Source organism: Rutidosis leptorrhynchoides, chromosome 9 (assembly GCF_046630445.1).
Source record: "Rutidosis leptorrhynchoides isolate AG116_Rl617_1_P2 chromosome 9, CSIRO_AGI_Rlap_v1, whole genome shotgun sequence".
NCBI classification, from domain to species: Eukaryota; Viridiplantae; Streptophyta; class Magnoliopsida; order Asterales; family Asteraceae; genus Rutidosis; species Rutidosis leptorrhynchoides.
In genome coordinates this window covers 360064002-360083317 of record NC_092341.1, presented here as the reverse complement: position 1 = coordinate 360083317, position 19316 = coordinate 360064002, and positions in this window count along the sequence as shown.

The following is a 19316-nucleotide window of genomic DNA, read 5'->3' as shown; positions in this document are numbered from 1 at the left end:
ATTACATGACAAGAATCGATTCATAACGGATACAAATTTAGTTGCATTTCATTTTCAACTTTTAATTCTTTTTCTTCTTCTTCCGACACGAATTGATTCCCTGTCGACCACCTTCTTCGCTGCAAAACAATCAAGATCAAAATTGTGAGCTGTCAATAACAATTAAAGTGTACGAATCCGTTGCAAGTCTCCATCTATTTCTGTTTTCTTGTTTTATTCTTCCTGGCTCGAATACTTCTGTCGACCACTGTCACTACACAACAACCGATCATATCAAATGTACAAATTCAATTATTCGAATTACATTATTATAATCATTACAAATATACTATATTCATAAATAAATATCAACATACTTACCGATAGGGGAAAACAACTCAAAACCACCGTCATCAACTTGGTAATTATTTTTGCTCTCTTTCGTTTCCCATTTCTTTTTAAATCACAAACACCACCATACGCCACCTTTCTTTACCACTATCCACCCTCCACTTTCACGGTTTAATTTTCTTCTTCTATGATTTTAATTAAACCGCCACCATCAGCTTACACAACACCTCTCTCTCTCTCTCACTTCTTCCCTCTCTAACTTGATCATGAAACAAACCATGAACCACCTGCATCACAACACCCATCACCTTCTTCCTCATGACCACCCGACACCATCATTTTTTTTTGTTGTTTCTGTCGCTGCTGTACAGCAGTTTCTACTTCACGATTTTTTTTTCTGTATCCTTTCTATTTATTTGACGCAATAAAACCTTTTGATAATGGATTAGGACAATGATTTATTTTGATTTTGGCGTGCTTCTTTTGTATTTATTGGCCAACAATTACAACCAAGCAACCCCACTTGATTAGTATAAGCACATGAGTTAGTTCGTGTAAAATGTTTTGGTTGGGCCACCATAATTCCTTTTGAGCTGTGAAAGCAATTCTTTCCTTTTGGAGTGCTACGCTGTACACTTTGTGCTTTCTACTTCTATTCAGTATCCTACGTTCCTGACTATGGGAACCCACAAATTGCAATTCAATTTTTTTTTTTGGAAATAGGCTGCAACTTGGGCCGAGACAAACACCCACCATTTTAAATAACTTATACTTAACCGAGATCTTGTGTTGGGCCAAAGAAGTGCAGTTGGGCCGAGTGTTTTTAAAGTTCAGTTGGGCCGATATCTTCTCCTTCTAGTGGGTCGTATAAATTGTTGGAATTTCAGTTGGACCGAGATCCAACATATTTTTTTCTGTTGGGTCAAGAAGGTGATCGAGTTGTTGTATGATGACATTTATGATTTTATGTGGGTAAAGATATAAAGTGGCGATTTTGATTATAGTGATTATGTTAGAACAAGATGATATAGAATAAAGAATGATGATGATGCGAAAAATACTAACAAAGAATGTTGTTGACAAGTCTATGAAAATGAAAAGTTGTTATAAGCATATAATAGATAATGATGTGTGACGTGTATCTTGGCAATTTTGTCAAACGATTCAACATAAAGATTAAGAGAGATGTCATTAAAAATGATATAATTATTGGCTAGATGATGATGATAAGATATAGTGGTGGGGTTTAAAGATTTTAGATGATTATAATATTAGATGATGGAGATCTTAAATGATTATGATTTTAGGAATTGATTAAGATGATGTTATAGATGGTAATGAGATGATTAGGGTTTGGTGATGATACTCTAAAGATGATGAAACGTTGATGAAAGGATAGGATAACGTTTAAGAATAATATGTTCAATGATGATGAAATTTGATGAAGAGGATTTACAGTTTCGCCATATTTAATAAATAGAAAGGCGAATTAATGGAAAAAGAATCTAACAGATCAGATGGTTTAGGAGGAGGTTGGGGAACAGGAGGTCCTGAGTTCGAACATAGGCTGCTGCAGTTTATTTTTTTTAATAAATAGCTGCACAGTTTGGGCTAAGGGTGATTGGGCTGTTGGGCCAAATCTGACTGGGCTGTTCGGGCTTGAAATAGAAAAATGGGTTAATACAATTATTTTTGGTATGCAATGAAGAAAAGTAGACTAGATCAGGTGGTTGGGGTTATGTTGGGTTAACGAGAGGTCTCGGGTTCGAGCCTTGGTCATGGCATTTATTTTTAGGCTTGTTTTGAAGGTAGTCTCCTTTTATAATATTTATTATTATTATTATTATTATTATTATTATTATTATTATTATTATTATTATTATTATTATTATTATTATTATTATTATTATTATTATTATTATTATTATTATCATCATTATCATTATCATTATTTGTAAAATGAGTATTATTATTATTATAACTTATGATATTATTATTATAAAGATATTATGACTTTTTATTTATTAGTATTATTTTAACCAAATAAAAATTAGTTACATAAAAATATATCTAATCCATATAACCTAACTCTATTATTATTTTTATAATAAGTAAGATATATAAAATAAATATATGTAAGTTATTAATGGAATGCATAAATCATTTAAATAACAAGTATATCACTAATAATATATAAATTTGTTCGATTACAATTATATGTGTTAATATATACATAAATGATATAGGTTCGTGAATCCGAGGCCAACCCTGCACTTGTTCAATGCCGTCGTATACATATTTTTACTACAAAATATCGTATTGTGAGTTCATTTGATTCCGTTTTACTATTTACATTTTTGTGACTGAGAATACATGCGCTACTTTTACAACTGCTTTATTAAATGATTTTGAAATACATTTTGAACTGCGAATACATGAAATGCTTTTATAAATGTTTGACGAGATAGACACAAGCAAAACATTCCTCGAATGAATTATTATGCAGACAGAAGTTCTGCCGATTATTATTGAATTATGTGGACATGATAATTGCCACGATTGAATTATGTGGACATGATAATTGCCACCATTGAATTATGTGGACATGATAATTGCCACCAGTTGATGTGAATGTTATATATCGAGAGAATGGTTTTTATACACAGATATGTGTATTATATTTTGTACACGAGATATGTGTACGGTTACTAAGATTTATGAAAGATGATTTCGTACACGAGAAAGGTGTACTGTATTTAAAAGATATCGCATGTACATTACAGGTGGGTATAGGATTCGGGCCCATTTGTACCATGCAGGATTTAGATTTTGTGGTCTATCAAAATGATGAATTTTATTGTTTTATGATAAACCTATGAACTCACCAACCTTTTGGTAGACACTTTAAAGCATGTTTATTCTCAGGTATGAAAGAAATCTTCCGCTGTGCATTTACTTATTTTAGAGACATTACATGGAGTCGTTCAAGGCATATAGAGGTCTGTTCATCGCGATGGTACCATATGTTATTGTATTCGTTCGGAAGATTTTGGACGGGGTATGACATGTGGTATCAGAGCGGTGGTCTTAGCGAACCAGGTCTGCATTAGTGTGTCTAACAGGTAGTTGTTAGGATGCATTAGTGAGTCTGCATTAGTGTGTTAGTCTAACAGGTAGTTGTTAAGATGTATTAGTGAGTCTGCATTAGTGTGACTAATGGTTAGTTGTTAGGATGCATTAGTGAAGTCTGGACTTCGACCTAGTAGTTGTTAAGTTATATTAATAAGTCTGGACTTGAACCTGGTCTGCATGTCAAAAGTTTTGCTCATCATTTCGTGTCGAAAATTATCTGCTTATCATCTTAAGTCTAAATTCGTCTTACTGCATTCAGTGCATAGATAGTGTATAGACAAAATTCATATCTTAGCGTATCTGCTAATTCATATCTTAGCGTATCCGCTAATCCATATCTTAGCGTATCTGTTATTATAGACTTTATCTGACACGTTTCCTTAATTCCCTCCGTAATTTACGGGATCTTCTGCACTATGTATAGGTATTCTATGTAATTAGAATATCATCCGATATCCGAAAATTATTTCTTATCGAAAAATTTGTTACTCAATTATACGAAATAGAACTCATCACTAGTTCAAGTTCCACGAATTCCGACCTGGAGTCCCACTCAAGCTCCGAAAGCAGTGTGACCGGAATGGACCAACCATTCAGCCATCCTCAATTCATCTGATAAGTTCATAGTCGACTTAATCAATGGAGACGAGAAGAAGACGATACTTTCCATCCACCGAATTGCCCTCTTGACGGAGAACCTGAAGCACTTACTGGCAAACCTGTTCGGGACACCATTTTTTTTCTCTCATTTCCAGAATATCTCGCCATGATTATATACTATCTCAAATTCAAAACCTTATTCACTCGCTCGTTCCTACCAACAATCATCCCGGAATAATGAAAGAAGTCAACGAGCTTCACACTCGAGTAATCAAATTGGAGAATATGGTACAAAACGTACCAGCTTCAGCAACATCAACAGTACCACCAACAACAATATCCGCATTCTAACCCTCAATTTCACAATCTATTCCACGAACATCAACATCATACGCACCATGGATACCAAGGAGTACCAACAGCAATTAACGATGAAGTATTGAACCATAACTTCATCAATATTCTGCGAAGAATATGTGGATCCTAATAGTTTTAGAGATTACTTATTCTAGCTCAAATCGAAAATCAAATGAGTCTAACATTATATTGACTCATTAAATCCATAATTACATCTGAAGAAAATATATATGTATATATATATTCATAAAGGTTGTGATTAAAAATTCTCTTGTACAAACTGTTAATGGTGAAAATATTTTAACGGGTAGGTAATACCCGAGGAATATTTAGATTTCACATTAATAAGTTACACTGTACATTCTTCAAATCTGTTTCAACAGTCACTTACTATCCTACATACAACCACACATATACGTATCCGTTCACCAAAGAACAACTATTTTCATTCAAATTTAATTTCATATTCGGATTTTGACCGATCAAAATCCAAGTCAAGATTTAACAGAAGACATCACTTTTAGATTCCTACATCTTTCAAAGCCATACTTTTGAATTCACAACTGTGCCCGATCCATTAGCGTGTTATTACCGAAAATAACTTTACAATACCTTTTCAAAATTAGCCAATTTTGTCACAGCTCCAGCAAATCAACTTCATTCGGATTAGCTTTATTATAACTTTGATATATAAGTTTGCCTTTCATCATTGTTATCGGATAACCCTTTATATCTCATCACATTAGCAGTAAACTTACCGGCAACTTCATTGATCTTTGACTTTTCGAAAAATCATTATATTTGTCGAAACCTCATCTTGTGCCCATCTGCATCTTGTGATGATAGTTGCCATACCAAAAAGCTTCAATCATTATTTTGAATCTCGCAGCGTTTCTACAACAACAGTTATATGTATACATATAACATGTATCTTTTAGAATTATGATCTTCCATTCTGAAATTCTAAATAAGCACGCTAATTTACGAAATCAATTATCGGGGTATTAAAAGAACTGATAAAGCAGCAAAAACTATGGATGACTGTAACAGTCAAAAGTTTGATAATAAAAGAATGGTACGTTGGAAAAAGCTCGGAAAAACATTGAAATCTGCTTTCTACATTATAATATCTTCGATATTTCTATGATATCGTTAAATCTTCCTTAGTCATAAATATCCTCGATATTTCCAAAGGTATCTTTATATCGTTCTCATTCGTAATTATATTCGCCGTCATTCTATCCTTAGTACATCGTATCAAAAATTGCTTTGACTTCTAAATTCTAGTGAAACCCTAGAAGTTTTACATCCTTAGATATTCTTGAGTAATATTGGAATGAAAGCATGTGTTAATGTAATATAACGACACTTGATCAACGTTATTATATTACAGTAAGTCATACGGAAGTTCTAATGGAACGTGATGATGGTAATGCTTGATCAACCTTACCATCACCACGAACCGTGTTACTTGACTGGTATTCATCATGGACTATGTTACTTGATTCAAATTCATCATGAAACTGAACTCGTCCCGAGAAGGGCATTCATAAATTATTTGCGTATCAATCTCGGAGAAATCTTAAATCTTATCATTTTTCTTCAATGAAACATTCTTGGATGACTAAAATCTCTCTAATAAGAATCTGAGTTCAAAATCTGGTACTCAAACATTCTCGATTTCAATTCCAACTACCACCACTCAAATTTTGGGACGAAATTTCTTTAACGGGTAGGTACTGTAGTGATCCGGAAATTTTCGACTAATTTTAAACCGAACTCTCGATACGATTTAATATATTTTGAAACGATAAGCAAAGCCTGTTAGGTTGAGTCTCAAAATTTTTGAATTTGTTTTCTTGCATTCATTTAACTTCGACCATTTCTGACGATTCACGAACCATTAATTTTAAATAAATGTGTATACATATAAATATAAATAGAAGTTGTTATATTATTATTATTACTAATATTATTATTATCATTAATAAATATTGATAATATTATAACTAATATCATTAATAATAGTATTATTATTATTATTATCATTATTAATTATTATTAAACTTATTAAGATCATTAGTATTGTTATTATTAATATCATCATATTATTATTATTATTATTACTATTATTATTATTATAAATACTATTATTATTATTTGTATTTATATTATTATTAATATAATTATAATTATAATTATTAAATATTAATAGTAATCATATATATGAATTTGGAATCAGAATCAGTTGCAAGTAACAATCAAAAACTGTATCTGATTTGTTCCTATCTGACTTTGTTACAAGTCTCAATCTGCTTTTAAATTTCTATTTTGTTTCTTCTTCTGATCGAATATTTTCTGACAACTCAATCAAACTACAAAACAAAATGTTAATTGAATCTTACTGCTGTTTAATAACACTTACACTTTCAATAATTCATACTGCAATGTAGGAAATAAAAATCAAACAGAAAAATCGTACGAGTTGTTATATATCACGAACGAATTCTTTATTCCTGTCTTTAATTTGGATTACATGACAAGAATCGATTCATAACGGATACAAATTTAGTTGCATTTCATTTTCAACTTTTAATTCTTTTTCTTCTTCTTCCGACACGAATTGATTCCCTGTCGACCACCTTCTTCGCTGCAAAACAATCAAGATCAAAATTGTGAGCTGTCAATAACAATTAAAGTGTATGAATCCGTTGCAAGTCTCCATCTATTTCTGTTTTCTTGTTTTATTCTTCCTGGCTCGAATACTTCTGTCGACCACTGTCACTACACAACAACCGATCATATCAAATGTACAAATTCAATTATTCGAATTACATTATTATAATCATTACAAATATACTATATTCATAAATAAATATCAACATACTTACCGATAGGGGAAAACAACTCAAAACCACCGTCATCAACTTGGTAATTATTTTTGCTCTCTTTCGTTTCCCATTTCTTTTTAAATCACAAACACCACCATACGCCACCTTTCTTTACCACTATCCACCCTCCACTTTCACGGTTTAATTTTCTTCTTCTATGATTTTAATTAAACCGCCACCATCAGCTTACACAACACCTCTCTCTCTCTCTCTCACTTCTTCCCTCTCTAACTTGATCATGAAACAAACCATGAACCACCTGCATCACAACACCCATCACCTTCTTCCTCATGACCACCCGACGCCATCATTTTTGTTGTTGTTTCTGTCGCTGCTGTACAGCAGTTTCTACTTCACGATTTTTTTCTGTATCCTTTCTATTTATTTGACGCAATAAAACCTTTTGATATTGGATTAGGACAATGATTTATTTTGATTTTGTCGTGCTTCTTTTGTATTTATTGGCCAACAATTACAACCAAGCAACCCCACTTGATTAGTATAAGCACATGAGTTAGTTCGTGCAAAATGTTTTGGTTGGGCCACCATAATTCCTTTTGAGTTGTGAAAGCAATTCTTTCCTTTTGGAGTGCTACGCTGTACACTTTGTGCTTTCTACTTCTATTCAGTATCCTATGTTCCTGACTATGGGAACCCACAAATTGCAATTCAATTTTTTTTTTTTGGAAATAGGCTGCAACTTGGGCCGAGACAAACACCCACCATTTTAAATAACTTATACTTAACCGAGATCTTGTGTTGGGCCAAAGAAGTGCAGTTGGGCCGAGTGTTTTTAAAGTTCAGTTGGGCCGATATCTTCTCCTTCTAGTGGGTCGTATAAATTGTTGGAATTTCAGTTGGACCGAGATCCAACAAATTTTTTTCTGTTGGGTCAAGAAGGTGATCGAGTTGTTGTATGATGACATTTATGATTTTATGTGGGTAAAGATATAAAGTGGAGATTTTGATTATAGTGATTATGTTAGAACAAGATGATATAGAATAAAGAATGATGATGATGCAAAAAATAGTAACAAAGAATGTTGTTGACAAGTCTATGAAAATGAAAAGTTGTTATAAGCATATAATAGATAATGATGTGTGACGTGTATCTTGGCAATTTTTTCAAACGATTCAACATAAAGATTAAGAGAGATGTCATTAAAAATGATACAATTATTGGCTAGATGATGATGATAAGATATAGTGGTGGGGTTTAAAGATTTTAGATGATTATAATATTAGATGATGGAGATCTTAAATGATTATGATTTTAGGAATTGATTAAGATGATGTTATAGATGGTAATGAGATGATTAGGGTTTGGTGATGATACTCTAAAGATGATGAAACGTTGATGAAAGGATAGGATAACGTTTAAGAATAATATGTTCGATGATGATGAAATTTGATGAAGAGGATTTACAGTTTCGCCATATTTAATAAATAGAAAGGCGAATTAATGGACAAAGAATCTAACAGATCAGATGGTTTAGGAGGAGGTTGGGGAACAGGAGGTCCTGAGTTCGAACCTAGGCTGCTGCAGTTTATTTTTTTCTATAAATAGCTGCACAGTTTGGGCTAAGGGTGATTGGGCTGTTGGGCCAAGTCTGACTGGGCTGTTCGGGCTTGAAATAGAAAAACGGGTTAATACAATTATTTTGGGTATGCAATGAAGAAAAGTAGACTAGATCAGGTGGTTGGGGTTATGTTGGGTTAACGAGAGGTCTCGGGTTCGAGCCTTGGTCATGGCATTTATTTTTAGGCTTGTTTTGAAGGTAGTCTCCTTTTATAATATTTATTATTATTATTATTATTATTATTATTATTATTATTATTATTATTATTATTATTATTATTATTATTATTATTATTATTATTATTATCATCATTATTATTTGTAAAATGAGTATTATTATTATTATAACTTATGATATTATTATTATAAAGATATTACGACTTTTTATTTATTAGTATTATTTTAACCAAATAAAAATTAGTTACATAAAAATATATCTAATCCATATAACCTAACTCTATTATTATTTTTATAATAAGTAAGATATATAAAATAAATATATGTAAGTTATTAATGGAATGCATAAATCATTTAAATAACAAGTATATCACTAATAATATATAAATTTGTTCGATTACAATTATATGTGTTAATATATACATAAATGATATAGGTTCGTGAATCCGAGGCCAACCCTGTACTTGTTCAATGCCGTCGTATACATATTTTTACTACAAAATATCGTATTGTGAGTTCATTTGATTCCCTTTTACTCTTTACATTTTTGTGACTGAGAATACATGCGCTACTTTTACAACTGCTTTATTAAATGCTTTTGAAATACATTTTGAACTGCTAATACATGAAATGCTTTTATAAATGTTTGACGAGATAGACACAAGCAAAACATTCCTCGAATGAATTATTATGCAGACAGAAGTTCTGCGGATTATTATTGAATTATGTGGACATGATAATTGCCACGATTGAATTATGTGGACATGATAATTGCCACCATTGAATTATGTGGACATGATAATTGCCACCAGTTGATGTGAATGTTATATATCGAGAGAATGGTTTTTATACACAGATATGTGTATTATATTTTGTACACGAGATATGTGTACGGTTACTAAGATTTATGAAAGATGATTTCGTACACGAGAAAGGTGTACTGTATTTAAAAGATATCGCATGTACATTACAGGTGGGTATAGGATTCGGGCCCATTTGTACCATGCAGGATTTAGATTTAGTGGTCTATCAAAATGATGAATTTTATTGTTTTATGATAAACCTATTAACTCACCAACCTTTTGGTTGACACTTTAAAGCATGTTTATTCTCAGGTATGAAAGAAATCTTCCGCTGTGCATTTACTTATTTTAGAGACATTACATGGAGTCGTTCAAGGCATATAGAGGTCCGTTCATCGCGATGGTACCATATGTTATTGTATTCGTTCGGAAGATTTTGGACGGGGTATGACATGCGAGATATGGAGACATATATTAATTTTTTTTTTATTTTTTTTTTAATATGATGTTAGTCTAATGTATAATATGATGTTAGTCTAATGTATAATAAATGCAAGATATATTTTAAAAAGATTCTATTTTTAAAATTTACAATAATTGCATTTGAAGTGGGTAACTTATTTTCGCATTCAGCCTCCTGAATGTCGTCAGCGTTGTTCATCTTTGAGTACCAGCTGCCGATCTCGTTCGCCTTCAATGTGCTTACGCGAATGTTGTGTTTCTTTATTTATGTTTGTGTATATTTTATAATCCCTAGTTCCATGAACTTTAATGTTTTATTCGATCATGTTGTAACTTGTAATATTGTTAAACGTAGATTGTCGATTTGTTACTTTATATATTTGTAAACGTTTAAATGTAATATGTAATGTTACTCGATAGTTGGTCGACTGACATAGTCAGTCGACCGACTGTCAACAGTCGACTGACTGTCAACAACAGTCGACCGACATATGATCTGGGATATTTAAGCCAAGTTAATCTCCACTAATTTAGTTAATCACCCTGCACATTTCACACACATAAACAGTTCCATGTCTGGTCTCATTCAATCTTCATGTCCAAATACCACAGAATGTCAGTCTAGGCTTCGTGTTTATCAAGATCTAATCTTGGTTTGACTCGTACGAACCCGAAAACCCATAGATATTCGTTTAAGCTCGTTCTAGTGTTATTCCGCCTCTAGATCGTGTTAGATTGATTCTAAGGTCCTCTCCCAGCGTCTACAAAGTGGTATCAGAGCCGCGGCTTGCTGAATCAATTGTTTTAAACGAGTTCTTGTTATTTTTTGGGTCAAAAATTGGTTTTGGATTGAATTTTGGATACTTTTACGTTAAACTTTTGGTTTTAATTGCTTTAGAGTGTTTACAGAAGTCATTCTAAGTTGTTTAATGTGTTGGTCAGTCGTTTTAGTTCGAAAATTGAGCTTGAAATCGTTTAGAAGTCAAAAACCTAAATTTTTGGATTCTAGTTCTGAGAGAAATCACAGTCGACCGATTGTCATTAGTTCGACCGATTGTCCGTAGCTCGACCGATTGTCTGAAAACCGACCGAATTTAGTTATAAACCGACCGACTTTAGTTCTAAACCGACCGATTGAAGAAACATCAACCGATTGAGAAAAGTAATACCATTTGACTAAATGTAAACAGAACTTCGACCGATTAACTGTTCATCGACTGACTGTAACTGTTCATCGACCGACTGTCACTCAATCGACCGACTTTGGATCAGCTTCAACCTTAATTAATTTTAACGATGTCTGATCAGGCAATGGCAATTACTTTCGGCGTTCAAAATATTTTACTATCTGATAGTGAATCAGGCAGTGCCAATCGTGCTCCTAGACTTGATAATACAAATGATTACATCAGATGGAGGTCTAGGTTTATGAATTACATTAGAGGCCTTGATCCTAGAATGTGGGATTTGATACAACATGAATATAAAGAGCCTTTAGGTACTGATGGTAATAGTAAAAAGTATGAAGATTATAGCGTGACCGAAAAAGAAACATATGCCTTAGAATGTAGATGTTATGCTCAATTGACTCAGGGTTTAGATGGTGATATTTATCATCAATATCAGATGCACTTAACATCATATTCTCTTTGGAATGCTATTAAGATAAGTGTAGAAGGAAATAAGGCGTATCGTGAAAAGAAAGCTAAAGTAATCAAAAGTGAATGGAAAAGGTTTGCTGCTCTAAGTCATGAAACGTTAGAGGAGATAATCATTCGTCATCGTCATCTTGTCTCTGAATTAGGTAACTTAGGTGTAGAAGTTACAGAACAGAAAGCTATCAAACAATTAACAGATGGTTTACCACACAAGTGGGATGTGTTTATTGAACAGGTAGAAGACAGAGCTTCGTCTGCTGGTGAAACACTTACCCTAGATAAATTCACATCAAAATTGATGGTAAAGGACTTGGATATGGAAACCAAGAAGAAACGCCTTGAGGGTCAGCAGAGTCCTATAATTTACAAAGCTGGTACTTCTGGATTGAGTAATGTTCATGCTCCCTTACAAACAGCGTTTGTTTCTAGTGATAGTACTGTAAATAGATCACAACCTGTTCAAAATGTGATGTTTCAAACCCAAGTAAATAAGCCTATTAGTACAAATCAGTCCACTATTAGACAGGAGCCAAAAACTGTAGTTCTCAACACTGAGAATTTAAGAACTAGGCCCCTTGCAGTTGTAGAGGAAGATATGGCTTTAGTTGCTTTGGTAGTTAATTCTTATAATGAAATGGTTGGTGGTCAAATTGGTAATGCTCATTTAGAAGCAGAAGATTATGAGCAGATTGACGAGGATGAACTTGAAAAGATGGATATCCTCTGGGCTATGGGTAGTGTGATTAGACGAGCGAAGAAATTTCTGAAAAGGACAGGTCAACAGATCTTAGGTGTTACTAGAGATACTAAGTTAGGCTTTGATATGTCAAAAGTGAGATGTTTTAATTGCAATAAGTTAGGACACTTCAAAAGAACATGTACCAGGCCACAGAAAACTGTTTTTCACAATCCATTTCACAATCAGTATAATAAGACAAAGGTTAATGTGCCAGTTGAAACAACGAGCAGTGATACTACCAGAAATGATAAAGCAAAAGGCTTAATTGCAACATATTCAGACGAAGGTTGTGATTGGACAGTATTTGCTGATGATGAAAATCATGCTAATGTTGTTAGAATGCCTAAGACCGAAGAAGAAACTGAAAGTGAGAAACAAGAGAGAGAGAAATCTGGTTGTGTTGGTATTGCGAATGAATGCATGTGTTACATCTGCAAGATGGAAGCAAGAATTGAGCAAACTTATGCAATGATCAGATATGTTAGAAGAGGTGTTCTTAACAAGAGAGTGTATGAGAAGTTCAAATACGCAATACACAATGACGGCGATGTATGGACTGATTACAGTAGTTCGTCTTTATCAGATGGTGAAACTATTGTGGTAGATGATGTCAAGACATCAGTTGAGTTGAGTAATTCTGACTGTTCCAGTTCTAGTTCAGAATCTGAACCTGAATCAGAGACTGAAGAAAAGGAATATGCATTCATGGCAAACACATCAAGTGACTCTAAGGTACAAACTAAATTTCCTTTGGTATGTAACGATTGTGCTAATCATAAGTTAGAAATTGCTAAACTTGAATGCATAGTTTCTAAACTGAATGATATCCCCTTAGGATGTATTTATTGTCCTGAAGTAAAACAGGAACTTAGGATTGTTAAAGCAGCTTATCTTGAGGTAAAAGACCTATATGAAACTAATTTAACTCAGTTTAACAATAAAAAGGAATTCAGGGAGACAATCAAAACTCTATAAAATCAAGTTTATGATTTAAGAGCTACAATTTCAGGTGACCAAAAGGCCATAATGATGTACTTACATCAACTTAAATGTGCTAAGAGAGAAAAGGAAGAGTTTAAGATTAAGTATGAGTCAGAAAAGGCTAGAAATGACACTTGGCAATGAATGTCATATGTCATTGACTATACTGTCTACAACAAGAATGATGGTAAAAAGGGTTTAGGTTATAAAGAGTGTCCTCCTCCTATTAGGAATGAGTACATTAATAAACCTTCTGATTCTTGCCTTAGTGAAATCCTAAGTGTTCAGCCTGTAGAGAATGAAAAATCAGACAGTACTAAGCCTGTTGTCGAAGGCTTAGTGGAGGACAGTAAATCTGACTCAGAGTATGAAAAAGTTTCTGAGATTGTAACACCAAAATCCAAACCAATCACTCTCCTGAAAAATCCAGTGAATGCTAGTAAGGCTAGTGAAAGCAGAGGACCCACACCTAGAAAACATGTAAACTCTAGGAATTCTAATGGAAAGAAAATATTTTAGACACCTGTTAAGTATCAGCAGGGACTCAACCTAGATAAAGAATATGTTTTTACACAAGCACCTGAAGAACTATTTAATAAGAGGAGCCCTAATACTAACAATGTGCCTAAATATGTACACCCTAACCGTCGACCGGGCTTGAAACATCAAGTTGAGAAGCCTATGTCAACCAAGAAACAGTCTTTGCCCAATAAGAATCTGAGTTTAAAAGCACCTACTCAAGGAACTCAAAACTGTAATAAATGTGGGAAAAAGGGTCATTGTGCTGTTAACTGTCAACAGGGTTGGAAAACACCAAACAGAAAATCTGACACTGAAACAAAAACTAAACACTATGCTTCTAGTACCAGTTCCATAGGTACTTCAAGTAATAGTTCAAAAAGTTTTTATAGACCAAAGTCAAATTCTGTTGCTAATTCATCCACAAGGGTACAGTCAAGGGTGAACACCAATTTTCAAACGAATGACTATTATAAGAAATCTGTTGGTAAACGTACCATTTGGAAACCTAAAACCGAGACAAAGGTTGTTGACAAGTCAAAAGATCCATCAGGATCAAAGGGTCAATGGATGGATGTGCAAGTTATTGGTGTCGATGTGAAACCCACTGCCATTCTGGCATGGGTGTCCATCTCAAACTAACTTCTTTACTTGTTGTGCAGGTCGCCTACGATCCGAGTAGAAATACCTGGATTGTTGATAGTGGGGCGTCCCGACACATGACAGGAAACATGTCCTTACTTTCTAATGTCAAGTCAGTAAATGGAGGATCTGTTTCTTTTACAGGAGATGAAGGAGGTTTTATTACAGCTCAGGGTGTGATTTCTAATGCTAATGTTAGTTTTGATAAAGTGAATTTTGTGAAACAGATGTCAAATAATCTGCTGTCAGTTTCGCAAGTAGCAGATAAAGAGCATAAGGTTGCTTTTGATGATCAAAGATGCTACATTTTGAAGAAAGAATACCTAATACCGGAAGATATGATTCTTATGACAGCTCCCAGAAATAAAGATTTGTATATTTTGGATATGTCCACAGCCCATGTTAAAGCTGCAACAGGTCATCAAGCTTTCATATCCAAAGCTACATAACAAGAATCAATATCATAGCACAAGCGTATGGGTCATTTGAGCTTGAGAAAGATGAACAATCTTGTTCATAATAATCTGGTTGAGGGAGTAAATGTTAAGAGTTTTCAAATTCTTGAAGGATATCTTCCGTGTAAGAAAGGAAAACAGACTAAAAAGTCACATGCAACAAAGAAATATCATTCAATTGTTATTCCTCTAGAGTTGTTACATATGGATCTTTTTGGTCTGATTAATCGAACAAGCATCTCTGGAGATTCATATTGTTTGGTAGTGACTGATGAATACTGATAACGCCAAAATTACACATGTTTATTGCCGTTATTTCGATCCAAAGTTGTTCCATTTGTATGTAATTATTGTACGTATGTATTTTAATTCGTGTATATTTGTAAAAGTCCATTGTGAATGAATAAATGAAGACCAACAGCGAAAACAGAGTTAAAACGAAGATTGAACGCGTAAAACAGCCTGAAACCACTGAAACAGGTCTAAATGCGGCGCATCTCTCTTAGATGCGGCGCATCTATACACCAAATAACTCCCGACAGTTTCAGATGCAGAGCATAAAGACTTCTGGACCAAAACAGCCTCAGATGCGGCGCATCTGAGATGGATGCGGCGCATCCAAGCCATATGCGGTGCATCTGTCCCAGATGCGGCACATCTGCCCCTGCCGACAGTTCTGAGTGCAGAATCGAGCTGGAATCTACTGAGCGTAAAGAGATGCGGCGCATCCCAAAGAGATGTGGCGCATCTGGTCAATTTCTGGCCATTTTACCTAACTTTTTAGCCTATTTAAGAGAGCCTTTGGTTACATACTTCATACACCTTCACTACTACATTTTCCCTCAGTTCTAATACGATTTTCAAGATTCAAGGAAGGCTGCAAGTCAATCTCCACTCTTTCAACATCAAGATTAAGCTAAGATCATTTATCACTATTGGTACTTTTGTTCTATATCTTTTAAACATGAATTCGAATTGTATTTACTATTTCATTAGTTCTACTATGATTATGTTTAGCTAAAAGCCTTGTGTGTTTGCTTCAATGTAAGATTTATGGCTTGGGATTGTTCTATACTTTGATGTTATGCTAGTTATACATATGTTTGATTGATTAAATTATCTAGTTCAATCATAAGAACCATTGTTATGCTTGCTTAGTTCATTACTTCAATTATATAGATTGCAAACCTATTAATGTGAGTTAACTATGAAAACAATCTATACTTCAATACACCTAGTAATCTAGACGATTAGATGCATATACTTAAGTGATTTTGTTATGTGTTTAATTCGGTAATTGAATAGGTTCCAAAGCATGAAATAACCTCAAGTGATTGTTGTAATTTAGGTTTCACGTGAGTTTAACCGGGTTGAATCTAGTTAGTTAATCAATCTAAATCACCATGTTCTTTCAAAAGATCCATATTTGTAATCATCCTTGTATCCTAGTTCAATTATGTAAGTTATGACTTGATTTATGTGAATTTATCAAAGACCATAGCTTATACTTCAACACCTAGTGATCTAGCCACCTATATGTGAGTATAGGATGTTAATTGAACGATATTTAGGAAATAAAATCATGCAGTTTACTTAGAGTGATCTTAGTAAACTAGGTTTTATGTGAATTCAACCACGAAAGAATCTAGTTGATTAAACATAGCTCTTAAGTTTATAGAAATTGTGAAATTGATATAAACTGCTCCATTGTAACTATTACATAACGGTTTTAATTATAAAAGAACAATCCTTGTCATTTATCAAGCATAGAAGTAAACACCGCATTCTCATTCTTGTTACTCATTATATTTATTTACTGTTTCATTAAACGAAAATACAATTTCAAACACAAATCCCCCCTTTAGAATAATTAATCGTTGTTAAAATCCTTAAAACAAACTTCTCCCTGTGGATCGAACTGGTCAATTTACTTGCTAGTTACTGCATGATCGGGTTTTAGTTGCCTGTATTATGTGTTAATTATTAAGCATATTGTTTACATTTTAAAGATTACGTCTTGACACATCAACTTTTTGGCGCCGCTGCCGGGGAGCGGTTTTGTTAAAAGATTTTAATAAACTTTGAATCATTCGATCCTTTTGTAGGAATTCAATTCCTAGAAAAGTTACTTTTTATTGTAAGCTTGTGTTTTTGCAATTGGTTTGTTTGTGCTGTTGTGATTGCAGGATAGGTATTAGTGCATGAATCTACGTTCTTCCAACTCTAATTTAATTCCTTCATATCATGAGCCTGAAAGAGAGCTTCAAGAACGCTTAAGAGCTCAAGAAGTAGAATTCCTTGCTCAGGGTTTAGAATCACTTTCATTATATTCTAACTCTGAACCAATTGTTCAGCCAATCATCGAGCCCGTTATTAAAGAAGAGGAAGAGATGACTGATACAAATCAAACGATGGATGCATTAATGAAGGCAACAAAAACAGGTCAGGGCCACGCAATTATTCAGCCTACGATGACTGATGGTTTTGAAATAAAGGGCTAATTTCTCCACATGGTGACTAATACATGCCAATTCGGTGGAGCCTCAAATGAGGATGCTAACGAGCATCTTCGTAAGTTTGTAAGCATTTGCAAGCTTTTCAAAATCAAAGATGTCTCCGATGAAGTTGCATGTTTAAAAATCTTTCCATGGTCCCTAAAGGATGATGCAAGAGATTGGCTAGACTCATTACCGGAAGGATATATTGAAGATTGGAATGACATGACGGACAAGTTTTTGTCAGAATTCTTCCCTGCTTCAAAAGCAGCAAAATTGCAAAGTAATATAAATCACTTCAAGCAAAAGTCTAACGAGACTCTTTATGAAGCTTGGACCCGATTCAATAAAATGCTTAGGGTATGTCCTCAACACGGGTTGAATACATTCCAAAAGGTCCAAATATTTTACAAAGGAGTCAATGTGGCTACCCTAAAGGATATAGATGTTGCAGCAGGAGGATCAATCATGAAAAAAATGCCCGAAGACGCTCACACAATAATTGCCGATATAGCAGCCCATTCTCACAATTGGCATCAAGATATGGAGTTCTCTAGATCATCAACAGTTGCTAATGTCGAAAGCAACGATGAAATCGCTGCATTAAAAGTTCAATTGGCAAATCAAGCAAGGCAAATTGAGAAGGTAACCAAAGAAATGCACGCTATCAGGGTAGGGTGTGAATTGTGCCAAGGTCCCCATCTCACTCGAGATTGCGACCAAACGACAATGGAAGAGCAAGCAAATTTCTTAGGTTACTTGCGTAAAGGTGAAATGAATTTTGATGACTTTTCGGCGGTGGAAGCAATGAACCGGAAATATCCTCCTGTCAACAGTTATCAAATAAGAGGACCTTCAAGTTTAAACAACAACTACCACGGAGGAAATTCAGGTTACCAAAATAACCGGAATTTCCTAAATCAAAATTAAAGAAATGCACCACCAGGTTACCATCACATAAACAATCGCAATCAACCTCCACGAAATTACCAAAATAATTTCCAACACAATCAACCACAACCACAACCACAAGCACATGTACAACCACAACCCGAGAAGAAATCCGGTTTAGAAGATCTTTTGAGAGATTTTATGGTTAAACACGAGCAAAATGCGGAACTTCAAACTCAGCAAATTCGAAATCAACAAGTTACGATTCAGAATTTAGAAAGGGATGTTGGAAGGATCTCACAGTTACTAGCAGAGAGACCACCTGGTGCTCTCCCCTCAAATACTCAAGTGAATCTTAGTAAAAATCAAACAAGGAATGAGTATGTAAATGCTATAACTACTAGAAGTATTTTAACCACTAACCCAGAGACTCCAAAGTCCCCGAAAGTTCCTTTGTCTCCTTCTGTTTTGCAGGTACCTGTTGATGTAGATGAACATGTTTAAAAAGAATAAGAGAAAGATGATCCACCAGAGGTCATATCGAAGAAAAGTGAAGAACCACCAGTGAAGGTGTACAAGGTACCTATTCCATACCCAAAAGCATT